Source organism: Mustela erminea, chromosome 5 (genome assembly GCF_009829155.1).
Source record: "Mustela erminea isolate mMusErm1 chromosome 5, mMusErm1.Pri, whole genome shotgun sequence".
Classification (NCBI taxonomy): Eukaryota; Metazoa; Chordata; class Mammalia; order Carnivora; family Mustelidae; genus Mustela; species Mustela erminea.
In genome coordinates this window covers 1,346,455-1,358,736 of record NC_045618.1, presented here as the reverse complement: position 1 = coordinate 1,358,736, position 12,282 = coordinate 1,346,455, and the positions used below count along the sequence as shown (strand labels likewise).

The 12,282-nt window shown below is 54.8% G+C and overlaps 1 protein-coding gene across 17 annotated transcripts in view; it reads right to left on the bottom strand.

The window, feature by feature from the left end:
• The window catches only part of ZFAND6 (zinc finger AN1-type containing 6), a 58,933-nt gene extending 48,869 nt beyond the window's left edge, over window positions 1-10,064 (bottom strand). For 10 of the 17 annotated variants that reach the window (XR_004285532.1, XR_004285529.1, XR_004285536.1 and 7 more), the window contains exon 1: window positions 299-2,082. The gene's annotated coding sequence lies outside the window, so the exon portion shown is untranslated. Of the gene's footprint in view, window positions 1-298; window positions 2,083-9,911 lie in introns of those variants that run through there. The other 7 variants (XM_032341909.1, XM_032341910.1, XM_032341907.1 and 4 more) reach the window with 5 other exon arrangements.
• Between the last annotated feature and the right edge of the window lie 2,218 nt (window positions 10,065-12,282).

The window sequence follows — 12,282 nt, the reverse complement described above, 5'->3', positions numbered from 1 at the left end:
CTCGCGTGGGCTCAGCGACCCCCGAGCTCAGGGGCACGCCCCGTCCAGGGCCGGCGGCGAGGAGGCCGGGCCGGAGAAGCACAGCGGGGCCGGCGCCGGAGACCCCGGGCCACAAAGTCAAGTTGATGCTCCCGACACCTATTTCCTGTCCAAACAGCCCTTTTGTTCTGCTTCCCTGCTCGCCGTTAGTGGCGCCTTGCGCAGAAAGAGCACGGTGACAGAACCTGGCGACACAGAAGCACAGAGGAGCAGAAGTGCAAGAAAAAGGAGAATTAGGAGATCGGAACAAAAATCCTACCACCGAAACCTCCACAATTTTCTGTTCGCTTCCCCTCAGATTAACTTCACTTGAAGCTGTGCTCCGCGGCAACCGAGCTTGGCCGGCCAGCCCCGCCCCCTGCGCGCCTACTGGCCGCCGAGGACACGCCCCGCCCCGCGCCGGCGGCCGGCCGCTGCGGTTGGACGCGGCTGACGTCCGTCATTTTAAAGAACTTTTCCTGGCTAGCAGGTTAGGCGGCGGCGGCCGAGAGCCCGGGGAAGCTGTTCTCTTAAAGCGACAGCCGGCGCGGTTTCGCTTTCCCAGGGCGGCGCGCCGGCTCGCTCTTTTGTCTGCGGGAGCGCGCGCACGGCGAGGCGCCGGACCCCGGCCGGCCGGCCCCGGGGTCCCCCACGGCGCTCCTCCGCGGGCCCTGCAGGCGCTGCCCAGCCGGGAGGGCGCCGGGGAGTCGGGGAGGACACACTGCTTCAGCAGAGTTCGCGCCTTCTCCGCGGGCGCCCCGCGAAGTCCCGCCGACGGAACGGAAGCGCGGCCTCCTCCGAGACGGAAAACCGGCGCCGCCTCCGCCACGGCGAACAGCCCCGGCTCGCTCCTGCTCGCGCCATCGCCCCGCGGCCGCTCCGTCCCCAGCGTCGCCGCGGGGCGAACACCCGGTCCTCCGACTCCGACCCTCCCCCTCCGAGGGCACCCACGCCCCGGTCTGACGCGTCCGCCCCGGGGGCGCACAGCCACCGCCGACCGACCGCCCGCCACCGAGGAAAGGCCGCCGGCCGGCCGCGCGCCGTCGGTGAGGCTCCGGGGGCCCTGCTCGTTCGTTCTCTCCTTTAATTCCGGCGGCGCTTCCTTAAGGGTAGGCACGGTTTGGCAGCCTCCTCGGGCGTCCACGGACTTAGGGGGCGCGCGCACACGGGCGGGGAGACCCTCGGACAACACTGGGCGACAGGAGGTGCCGCCCGCAGAGATCCGAGAGGCCGCCGCACGGGCGCTCCGGCTGCAGGCCGGCCGGGTGCGCTGCAGTCCACCGCGCTCCTCGCGCGAGCCCTGCTCGTGCCCCCGCGGCTGGCCGTCTAGTCCTCCGACGCTGACCACCAGCCCGCCTGGCGCGGAGCTCGCTCCGCACAGTCCAGCTGTCACCTCTACCAACATTTCAGCCGGCTTATGAACACAAATCCAAAACGCAGTGCTTCTCAAAATACTTTCAATACGTTTACATAAAAATTTCTAAAATTGAATGTATAGTTTTCAAAGTTCAAAACCTTGCAAGCATTTTCCCGGAAAGAAAATCTGTATATTAGAACAACACAAAGCCAACAAACTTGCCTTGAACACAAAGCGAAGTCTGTAGGAGACTGAAATGCACGTAACTGCAAGTGGACACGAATACGGAGGAACACCCAAGTGGCCGCGCATCTGCTCGGCGCTTCCAGAGGACACACAGAAACGGCCAGTTCAGAGAGGCCCGGCCCCAAGACGCTTTTTCGCGGCTCTGAAAGCCCAGCACTCCACGAGTCAAGTTCGGGTTTTCTTCCCACTGTGAGGACACTCTCCCAAAACAACACTGGAGGCAGAAGAGGGACGGAGCGAATAACAGAACACATAATATGAGTTACAGCACAAAACTCGGAGGGAAAGGGTTTAAGATGGCCAAAATTTGACAGGGCCACAGCAAAAGAGATGGCAAGCATTTATATATTAAACTTTGGCAAACACAAGATTACGAGACAGTTACAGGAACCAAAAAACCTTTGCTCCGATATCAATGTTTCACTTCAGAGTTAATTATTGGTATACATTACATACACGAAAATAACACCAGGCCCACTCTCAATCTGTAACAAATACAGATGTGGTTATACCAGATTGTTCACAGATCTCTAGGACCTGTATGAAAGAACTTCACTGTGATAAATATCATTTTAGGCGGCTCACAGGATAAAAATAAGGGGATTTTATTCTACTTCTAAATCAGTAGCAGAAGAAAACAGCAACAACAAATGAAAGCAACGCCACGACTGAGATTATTTGAACACAATATTGCTTCATAGGAACAGGAAGCCTGCAAAAGTTCCAAGGCTCGCTGATGGCACGTGACAACACCGCCTTTTGAACATCAAGTATCCAAAGGACGCAGTGTGTATTCTTGGAGGGGGATGAGCTCAGAAGCCTTCCCAAACCCATCAACTAACCATGAGGAAGATAACAAGCCAGAACAACTAACTAGGTCTCATCTCACTTTAAAAAGACCCTCTACAAGGAATAAGTACCTAGACTATTAGGATTAACTTTTGTAGGTACAGAACAGGGTGAAGGCGTCCTCAGAACTGTAAAGGACTGAGAACAGCTCACACTACTCTCCACACAACAGAAATTAATCTTTGGCATCATCCCTGGGTGCTAACAGGTGGGTTTATGCAGTAATTGATAAAAGGCCCAGCCTGACATTCAACAAAGCATGACCAGGTCACTAAAGATTTGGTCCCCAAACCAATATCTAATGGAGAAAAAAAAATTTAGAGAAATATTTCCCTGACAAATACACATTGCTTACAAAAGTGAGGCATGTATTTGAGTTTGCAACTCCTGCCCTGTGCCTGCCAATTCATTAAGGGAGAACACCACAAGGGGAGTAGGGGAGCACTGGGGGCAAGAGCAAAGGGTAAGGGCCCATTCAGCAAAATTCTGAGCACAAAGGAAACAAACAGATAAAGCATAAACCAAGGGGAGGTACCTTTCTATAAGACAATTGCTTTAAGTCCACAGGGATAAACAAGGTCACCGACAAATGTAGACTGAAAAGGAACATGAATCACAATATCGAGACCAAAGTATAAGGAAAAAGCATTCCCAATACTCAATTATTAAGACTTAGTAGCCATAAATTTTCCTGTGCCAAGTAACATACCCCGCCAATCTAAGTCAACTTCGAGACAGAGAGAGGTGATGGAAGAAAACAGACTGGCAGACTCTAAGTTCCCTCCTCTCTCTTAGCAGCCAAAGCTAGAAAGAAATAAAAGATGAAAAAATAAATGATCCACTCTATTTAATAAAATTTATTTTTATATACCTATCAAAAGAAAAGCTGCTTTTTTCAACAGTCATGGAAAATCTGTAAAAATCATAGTCACAGAAAATGAGCAATTTTGAAAAGAACAAGCTGAACAGGTAACACCCTCTAACGACCACACAGTAATGTTCAAACTTAACAGAAGAGTTTATGAACCCACCAAACGATCAGAACGCCTACTGCATGCTGGTACTGCTACCTGCTGTGGACATCATGGTGCACTGTCCTGCCCACTGTGGAGACTTAGGGTCAGACCACTGTTGTCCCACAGCAATGTCATGGGAACCATGAGTGATTTGCATGTTCTCATGGCCACATCACAACGTTAGTTAAATTAATTGTCATAACATATTTTACTTAACACAAAACATATAAAATAGCATTACTTCAATACGTAATCATTTTTAAATTGAGATTTTACTCTGTTTTTTGTAGTAGAAATCCAGTCAGTTCATATTATGCTTACAGGATCATTCAGACTTGGGATATTTCAACAGCCAGTGGATGCTTAAATTTACATCTCCTCTGTCCGGTACAACAACCACCAGCCACATGTGGCTACTGGGCAACTGGTATGTACGAGCATGACTGAGGAACCGAATTTTTTATATTACTTAATTTTGATGGATTTAAATAGCGACAAATGGCTATCTGCCAGCTTGGATGTAACAGCTCTAGCGGAAGAAACCCAGAAACAAATCACTTACATTTAATGAACTGCAGTTATTACAAGTGTTTACACAAGAATTGTCCAATATAAAATGAGTAAATATAGCCAACAGAGGGTTTAACCTCTTTTCCAGCATTAGGGAAGGATTCTTCAAGGAAATCACAATTAAGCAAAAGGGCACAGCATATGCAAAGGTCTTGAGTGGAGAAAAACTGGAAAATACAGTAGAAATAATGAAGGGAAGTACTAAGGGGTTAAATCATCTTAAATTATTTGTAGGAGACTGATTTGGGTCACAGAATCCAAATAGGGTAGGAAGGCAGAGAAGTCGAAGCAGCCGGTTCTCCGGGAAATAATGTAAGTCCCCCCAAGGAATCTTGCTGGACCCGCACTACTCAATGGATGAACCCTGGTCATTCTACGCCGCTGGCAAATCCTAAATCAAGCCAAGCTCTTCTGTCCCGTTTGTGCTAGCAGTACCCTTCGCTTGAAAAACTTCCCCTGGCTCTTTCTTGATCTCAGAACTCAAAATCACAGTGCCGAATTTTCCATAGGAGAAGCTTCAGGCTTGAAACTGTTTACAAGGCAATTTTCACAAAAAAAAATTTGCAAAAGAAATTCAGTGTGCCATTGTTTTTTTTGTTTTGAATGTTCTGACAGGTCCAGGATTTGCTTAAAGAAACTCCCCAAACAAACTTGGTTCCACCATTAAGCTTAAATATTACATCCTCACAGAAACCTTCTCAGAACATCCAATTAGCACGTTCCAATCTCTACTGGCACATCATATTTCTTTCCTTTTTAGCACTTGTCAACATTTGAAAACTCTTTGTTCTTCAGTTAGCTTTCCCAGAGACTCTGAACTCAGTGAAAGCAAAGGCCCTGTGTGTTCACCGAGGAGGCCTCAGCACTGGGCACAAAGTCCAGGCAGCAAAGAGCAACAGCAGCTATGAGGGACAAGTAAATAAATACAGATATTTATACATGTCAACATTTAAGGAACATAGCTGAAACTACATGCAAAAAAAGAATTTAATGACACTAAATATTTTTATTATACATAAAACATTAGCTGTAGATATAAGAATTTTTAGGGGCACCTGGGTGGCTCAGTCATTAAGCATCTGCCTTGGGCTCAGGTCATGATCTCAGGGTCCCGGGATCGAGCCCCACATCAGGCTCCCTGCTCAGTGGGAAGCCTGCTTCTCCCTATCCCACTCCTGCTGCTTGTGTTCCCTCTCTCTCTATCAAATAAATAAATAAAATCTTTAAAAAAAAGTTTCTAAATTTAAAAATTCAAAAACACCGGACCCTAAGGAATCAACTAAAAAACTTGAGAACAAAGCAACAGCCAAAAATCTGGGGAGGAAAAGGGAGGGAGACATAGAGTAACAAAATGAAAACACATTATTACTCCCAATTACTAAAACAATGTGCACTAGTATCAAATCATGAATACTGACTGAATAAAAGCTAGGAATCAAGTATAAAAATATGTTTTTAGTATATAAGAAAGGTAGCTTTATTTCAAGGCACCAAGAATAAGATTTTGGTTAATGGGGCTAAAATAACTGATTAATTATTAAGGAAAAGTAAAGGAAGCTATTTCACTTCATGTATCATGTCAAAACAAGTCCCAGAAGAACAGAAAGAGATAGATGTGAAAAACGAAAGCATAAAAGAACTAGAAAAAACAGTTATCTGGGCAAGGAGAACCCATTAAATATGAAAGCAAAGGAGGAGGCATAGAAAGGTGGTATTAACTTAAATTTCTTAAAAGGTAAAAAACTCAAGTTAAAAAAAATAATAATAATACCCTAAGCAAGTAAAAGGCAAAGAGCCAAGGGAGATATCTGCGGGATGTGACAAAGGGCTGCTATCCTAAATATTTAAAAGAATAAAAAGGGTACTGCAAATATAGAACACCGACCCAAGTGAGCAAAAGACAAATTAGAAGATACAACACCCATCTCCCCATTCATCATCATATTAAGCTAAGAAATGTATAATCAGTCTTATGAAAGGAAAGACAGTATTCAAGTGTTGGCAAAGATAGGGAGAAATGTGTATTCTCTCCTCACATTTTTTGTCAAACTTCATACAGATTTGGTCAACTTTATGTTAGTTAAATTTTTTAAAAAAGATCTGACAATATTTATAAAAAGACAAAAAAATGTTCATGTGCTTTGACTCAGTTACTGTAAGACAGTCTGAATCCCAAAGAAATGAGAAATATGTAGAAAGACTTAGTTAGCTCTTCCCCACACTTGAACAGTGACAGGAGGATGAAGCAACAAGTGACACATGACAGGAAGGCAAAATGCTGTGCATCCTTACAGAATCTTATGTATGTGGATGTAACTTCTGCCCTGAAGTGAGAGATAATAAACCAATAAACCACTTTGGATGACAGGTTCCATAAGGAAATGAAGCAGAGTCCCAGGGTCAGGGAACTTGGTCAAGGCCTCTCTGAAGCCGTGACATCTGAGCAGACATACAATTGAATGTGACAGGCAGAAAAGCACAATTTTAAGGAAATAAGCGTGGCATGCTCAAGAATTCCAAAAAGACCAGTAGAGCTGGAGGTGCTGAGTCAGGGGAAAGCCGGCAAGGCTGGACAGGCGAGAGCGGCTGCATGCACCCGACAGCCACGAGTCCTGTGTGGCTGCCTATTCGGCACCTCAAACAGGGCCAGTCCCGGCGCACTGTCAGTGGACAATACATATTGGATTTTGAAGACAGTTTGAAAAAAGTTAAGTGTAATAGCCCATTAATAATTTCCTATGCTAATTACTTATTGAAATAATAATATCCTGGGATAAAACATTATTTTTTTTAATTTTTATTGTTATTTATTATCAGGATAAAATATTATCCCCTGTTTCTCTCTTTTCTTTTTAATGTGGCTATAAGAAGGTTTTAAAGATTTATGTACGTGGGAGCTGGCGGGGAGGCGGTGGGGAGAGAGAATTGCAAGCAGACTTCCTGCTGAGTGTCCAGCGCTCCGCGGGGCTCAATCTGACAACTGTGACATCATGACCTGAGCCAGAGTCGAGAGTGAGATGCCGGACTGAGCCACCCAGGTGCCCCTGACTATCAGAAGATCTTGTTACTTATGTGGCTCCCATTACATTTCCACTGGCCACTGCAGGTCTAGGGTAAAGCTGGCCGAGTAAGAAGCTCTCATTTCATTTCATGTGTTGTGAAGTCACCGTTGGGTACTGAGCCTCGAATTCACCCACTGAAGGGTCGCTCCACCACAGGAACAGCGCAGACTGCAGGAAAACGACAGCCGAGGCAGGGAGGCAGGGAGACGGGTTAGATGACAGCTCTTACCATCCAGGATACCGCAAGGTGTTGAGACGGATCATATTCCGGATAAGCTTTGAAGGCAGAGGCAACCCAGAATCGTTCAGAATCCCACCCCCAATTTCTTAGAATGTACACAAACTGAAAGACTCGGGGTGTACCTGCCAAAACTTTAACAACAGTTATTTATTCTCTGTAACCTTCTATTCCTTGTAAAAGTGGGGGGGTGGGGAGGATGCCACACCATAAACACATTCCCCTTAAAACAAAACTGAGGCTTTTTTTAAAGCTTCTAAGCAGGATAATAAAACAGCCGGACCAAAACCAAGCAGCCTGCTAAATGTGCGTGCGAGCTACCCATGCCAGTTACAGCAACAAAGCTTCTGTACTCCTGCACCTTCAAAACAAGGTGTTTGAAGCCGTCTATAAACTCCCATGACTTACGCACCACCGCTTCCCGAAATTAACGCTGCCCCGGCGTGGTCAGCGCCTGCTGCAGGCCCGGTCAGTAACGCGGCTCTAGGAGCACACCGGTACCGCACTCCCAAGTCTAGGCTGGGGAACTACAAAGCTCTCAGAAGCGTGCAGAGCGTATCCTAAAGCCCACCACACGTCCTCCTCCAGAAGTGTGCAGGTCACCCTCCAAGTCACTGCACAAAGAGCACCTCCGTCCTACTGCTCTTCCCTGAAGGCTCTGCCCATCGATGGGGGCGTCCCCTAACCAAAGTGTGCAAAGCTGTAAGGACAGACGGAGGGCGCGTTCTCTGACCGGTGCTAAGGAAGAAGAGAAGTTGGAGGGAACCCGCCAACACGACAGAGGGGCCGCGCACGACGACGACTTAGCCTACACAACCCAGTGCTTTCTGCACTCACACTTAGGCTGGCACTGAAGTAGATGGCAAGGAGCGCCCGACTGCTCCCGCTGTGACCTCCAAGGAAAGAGTCATGCTACGGGAATCCGCGTTGGTGCCAGCGCTCGCACACTGTGAACCAGCCGCGGTGGCCCGCACCCCCTGGACGCCCCACACCTGGCCTGGCGCGCTCGGCTCCGCGCCGGCGGGAGCCCTGGCAGGCGTGCGCCTGGGGCGGGAGCCCAGCAGCGCGCACCGGGCCCGGTCGCCGAGAGCTGTGAGCGCCCAGAGCATTAGTCACGTGGGGCGGAGGGTGGGGAACAGAGCGCGGGGCCGCAACGAAGCCCCCAGCCGGGCCCGAGCGGACAGCACTCCTAGGCCGCAGTCCCGGCGCACGCACGTACGGGCGAACCCGTGTCTCCCCTCCCACGCGAGGCCGTGATAAACACCCGGCACCGGACGCACCGAGGTGCCGGGCGAGGAGGCCGGGGCACGGAGGCGGGGAGGCCCCGGCGAGCGGATGCCGGCGGCGGGCTGGTGCCGTCCTCGCGGCGGGGGCCGCCGTCGCGGCTCTTCTTGCCACCCGGTCTCCGACCAGCGTCCGCTCCCCTGCGCGTTCGGAGAGGACCCGCCCCCCGGGACGCCCCCTGCCCCTCGGGCTCCCCCTCCGCCGCCGCCCGCGGGCACTGGAAGACGCTCAGGGAGCAGAGTGTAGAGGCGACCTGTTGCAGAAACGCAAAGGGCACCCTTTGCAGGAAAAGAGCGTTTTTCCCCTGGAGCGCTGGCCCGTGCGTCGCAGGCAGGCAATGGACCCCGGGCTAACCTCGCAAGCCGCCGCAGCTCTGTCGGGAAAGCGAACCCCGCCGAACCCTCGCTCCCGGCCCCAGCGCCCGACGCAGGGCGGGCGCCCACGGCCCCCAACTTCCAGCGCGCACCGGGTCCCAGGGAGACCCCGCCCGGCAGCCCAACCGCCCACACCCCGGGAAGGGTGGCTGTCGGGGACCGGGGTGGGGGCGCTCGGGACCCCCGACCCCCACACCCCGGGAGGGGCGGCTTCCCGGGGAGCGGTGGGGCGCTCGGGACCCCTCCACACCCCGGGAGGGGCGGCTGCCGCGGAAGGGGGTGGGGGCGCTCGGGACCCCCGTCCCCCCACACCCCGAGAGGGGCGGCTGTCCGGGAGAGGGGTGGGGCGCTCGGGACCCCCCCACCCCGGGAGGGGCGGCTGCCGCGGAAGGGGGTGGGGGCGCTCGGGACCCCCTCCACACCCCGGGAGGGGCGGCTGCCGCGGAAGGGGGTGGGGGCGCTCGGGACCCCCGCCCCCCCACACCCCGAGAGGGGCGGCTGTCCGGGAGAGGGGTGGGGCGCTAAGGACCCCCGCCCGCCCACACCCCGGGAGGGGCGGCTGCCCGCGGGGTTGGGGGCCTGTGGGACCCCCGCCCGCCCACACCCGCGCCGCCCGAACGCGCCGTGACAGGAGGGACCGCCCCACCGGGGCCGCGGGCGCAGCAGGTGGAGGCCGGCTCCCGCCACCCCACCCCCCGCCTGTCAACTGCTCGGAGCAGGGGCGGGGGGCCGCGAGCGCAGCCCCCGGCCCGCCCTGCCCCCCGCCCGCCGCCCTGGCTTCCGTCCGCCCGCGGGGGAGCGCCGCGGCCGCGCCTCAGCCGCGCCTCAGCCGGTGGGGGAAGGGAGCGGCTCCGGCCCCCGCGCCCCCCGGGCCCCGGCCCCCGCCGCGCTGCTCACCTGGCGGCGGCCCTCCCCGCCCGCCGCGCTGCCCGCCGCCGCCGGTCGCCGCCGGAGAGTGGGGACAGGTGAGGCCGCCGAACCCCTGCTCGCTCCGGCCCCGCCGCCGCCGCCGCCGGCCTCCGTCCGCTGTTTATTAAACTTTTCTGTTTGGTGGTTCGGCCTGTGACGCGGCAGCGGGCCGAGCTCTGCGATTGGCCGGCGCCCGGCGCTGACGCGGCGCCCCGCCCGCCGCCTAATTATTACCGGCCGGGCGGGGCCGCGGGGCGGTGCGCGGGCTGGGGGCGGGGTCGCAGGGCGTGGCCCTGGCTGGGGGCGGGGCCTGGATCCGCGGCGCGCGGCGATTGGCCGGCGCCCCGTGCGGGGGGCGGGGAGGGGCGGATCGCTGGGAGCCGCTTCCCAACCCTCGCCGCCGGGGTCGACCGGGCACAGGCGCGCGGGCCGGAGGCACTTGAGGGCGTCGCGTTGTGTGGCCGTGGGTGAGGGTCCCTGTGCTTCCTCGCGGGGCCCGGCGAGCTCCGGCCCCGGACTGCCGCGTCGGAAAGCGTGCGTTCCGCCCGCCGGCCTTGCCCCAGGGAGCTGCGAGCCGGCCGCACGTGCGACCCCGGTCCCCGGCCGGCGAGCGCAGGGTCCGAGCTCCAGGGGCGCCGCGCCGCCCGGTCCGGAGCCCCGGCGTGCGGAGGGGAGCGCGCGCGCACGGTGCCACGCGCACGGACGCACGGTGCCCCGCGCCCTCCGGAGACCCGGGCCGGCCGAGCCGTGCGGGCGGCGCCCCAGCGGGAGGCCGAGGTCGCACCCGGAGAGACGGCGGGCGGGCAGGTAGGAGCCGGCCGGGTCTGGCCCGATTTAGATCTGACGTTTCATTCGCGGTGAATTGTTTGCGTTCAGCGTGATGTTCGGAAAATACCGAATCGGGACCATCGTACCTCCGCTGCCGAGTCGAGCCCTTCGGTGCTTGGAGGGAGCATCTCCCCGCCCTCCCCGCGCTGGGCCTGCTTTGGGGAGGGATTTCGGTGGGGCCGGCAGCGCGAAGAGCGGGTCTCTGCAGACCGACCTCGGGGTAAGAAGCGGCGAACCGCGGCGAACGTACCGGCCGCGGGGGTGGGGGGTCTTCAAGGAGGAGCGGCCTTGGGGTTTGGCAGCAGAGAGCGTAAGGCCTGGCCGTGCTGGGAACCGAGAGCAGCAGTGTCCCGCTGTCCTGCAGAGGCAGGCAGGTGGGATCCGGGGTTTGAAGAAGTCCGATGTGTGGCGGGGTGACACGTGTCTAGTGTGGAGCTGAGCCTGGCATCGGCAGGAGGACGGGGACAGTCCTAAGCGGAGCTTGAAGGAGGCAAAGGTGCTGGAAGGGTGTCGTTAACAGTCATTCAGATTTGATTTTAAACACAGACCCGCGAGTGGTGGGTTAACCCAAGAGAAGGGGCTTGTTGCCCAAGGGTCTCATCTCTGATCGTGGAGACCAGGTAATACTGGAGACTAGAGAACGTATCAGGACCAAGTATTCCGAGTCTTGAAAGCCAAATTGAGTACTTGGGGGGAAATGGGAAGCCATTGGGAAGGGAAGGAAACCGTGGATTATAAGGTCGTGGTGGGCTCCGCTGGTACCAGGAATAATTTCGCAGCCTGAGGTCCTCTCAACTGTGCACTGCCCTCTTCTCACTGGGTAGTAGTATGGAAGGATTTTAGGATTTGGTCCCCGGCCAGCCTCCCTACTGAGACGCGGTTCTGGCTCAGGGGCAGTGAGCCATACCCATGTTCTCCCTAGGTCTCAGTTTTCTATTAATGCAGGAAACATCGGTGAGTAAAACAAAGAGGCCTGCCCTCATCCATGTCTCATTCTAATGGGCAAAACATGGAATAAGCGTTTGTGTTGTGGGTTAGGAGACGGTGAGAGGTGTAGACAAGAAAACGTAGGCCGGGTCGAGGACGGGGTCAGGTTGCCGTGTTAAACACAGAGATGGGTATCGGCATGGCCGGGAAGGTAAGGTCTGAACAGTTGTGAGAAGCGAGGGTCTAGTCAGTCTGAGGATCTGGGACAAGAGCTTTCCAGCCTGAGATCCGTTAGGCGGGGGCTGGAGGCAGGCCCGCTGTGTCCACAAGAGTTTGTGGGTGCGTACATGTCAGTTCTCTTAGGTGGGTGCTAGGCATGGAGCCGCTGGGCCATGTGGGGCTTCTAGCTGTCCTGGGAACTGCTAGACTGTTCTCCCAAAGGGGATGCGCTGTTTTACAGTCCCCCTGGCAGGGAGGGAGGGAGGAAGGATTCCTGTCCCTCCAGCCCCTGGCGACCCCTGTGAAGGGCGGTCCTCCTGATGAGAGTTGCCCTGGCAAGAAGGAAGTGGAAGCTCCTGGCTGGGATTTGCATTTCCCTGAAGCA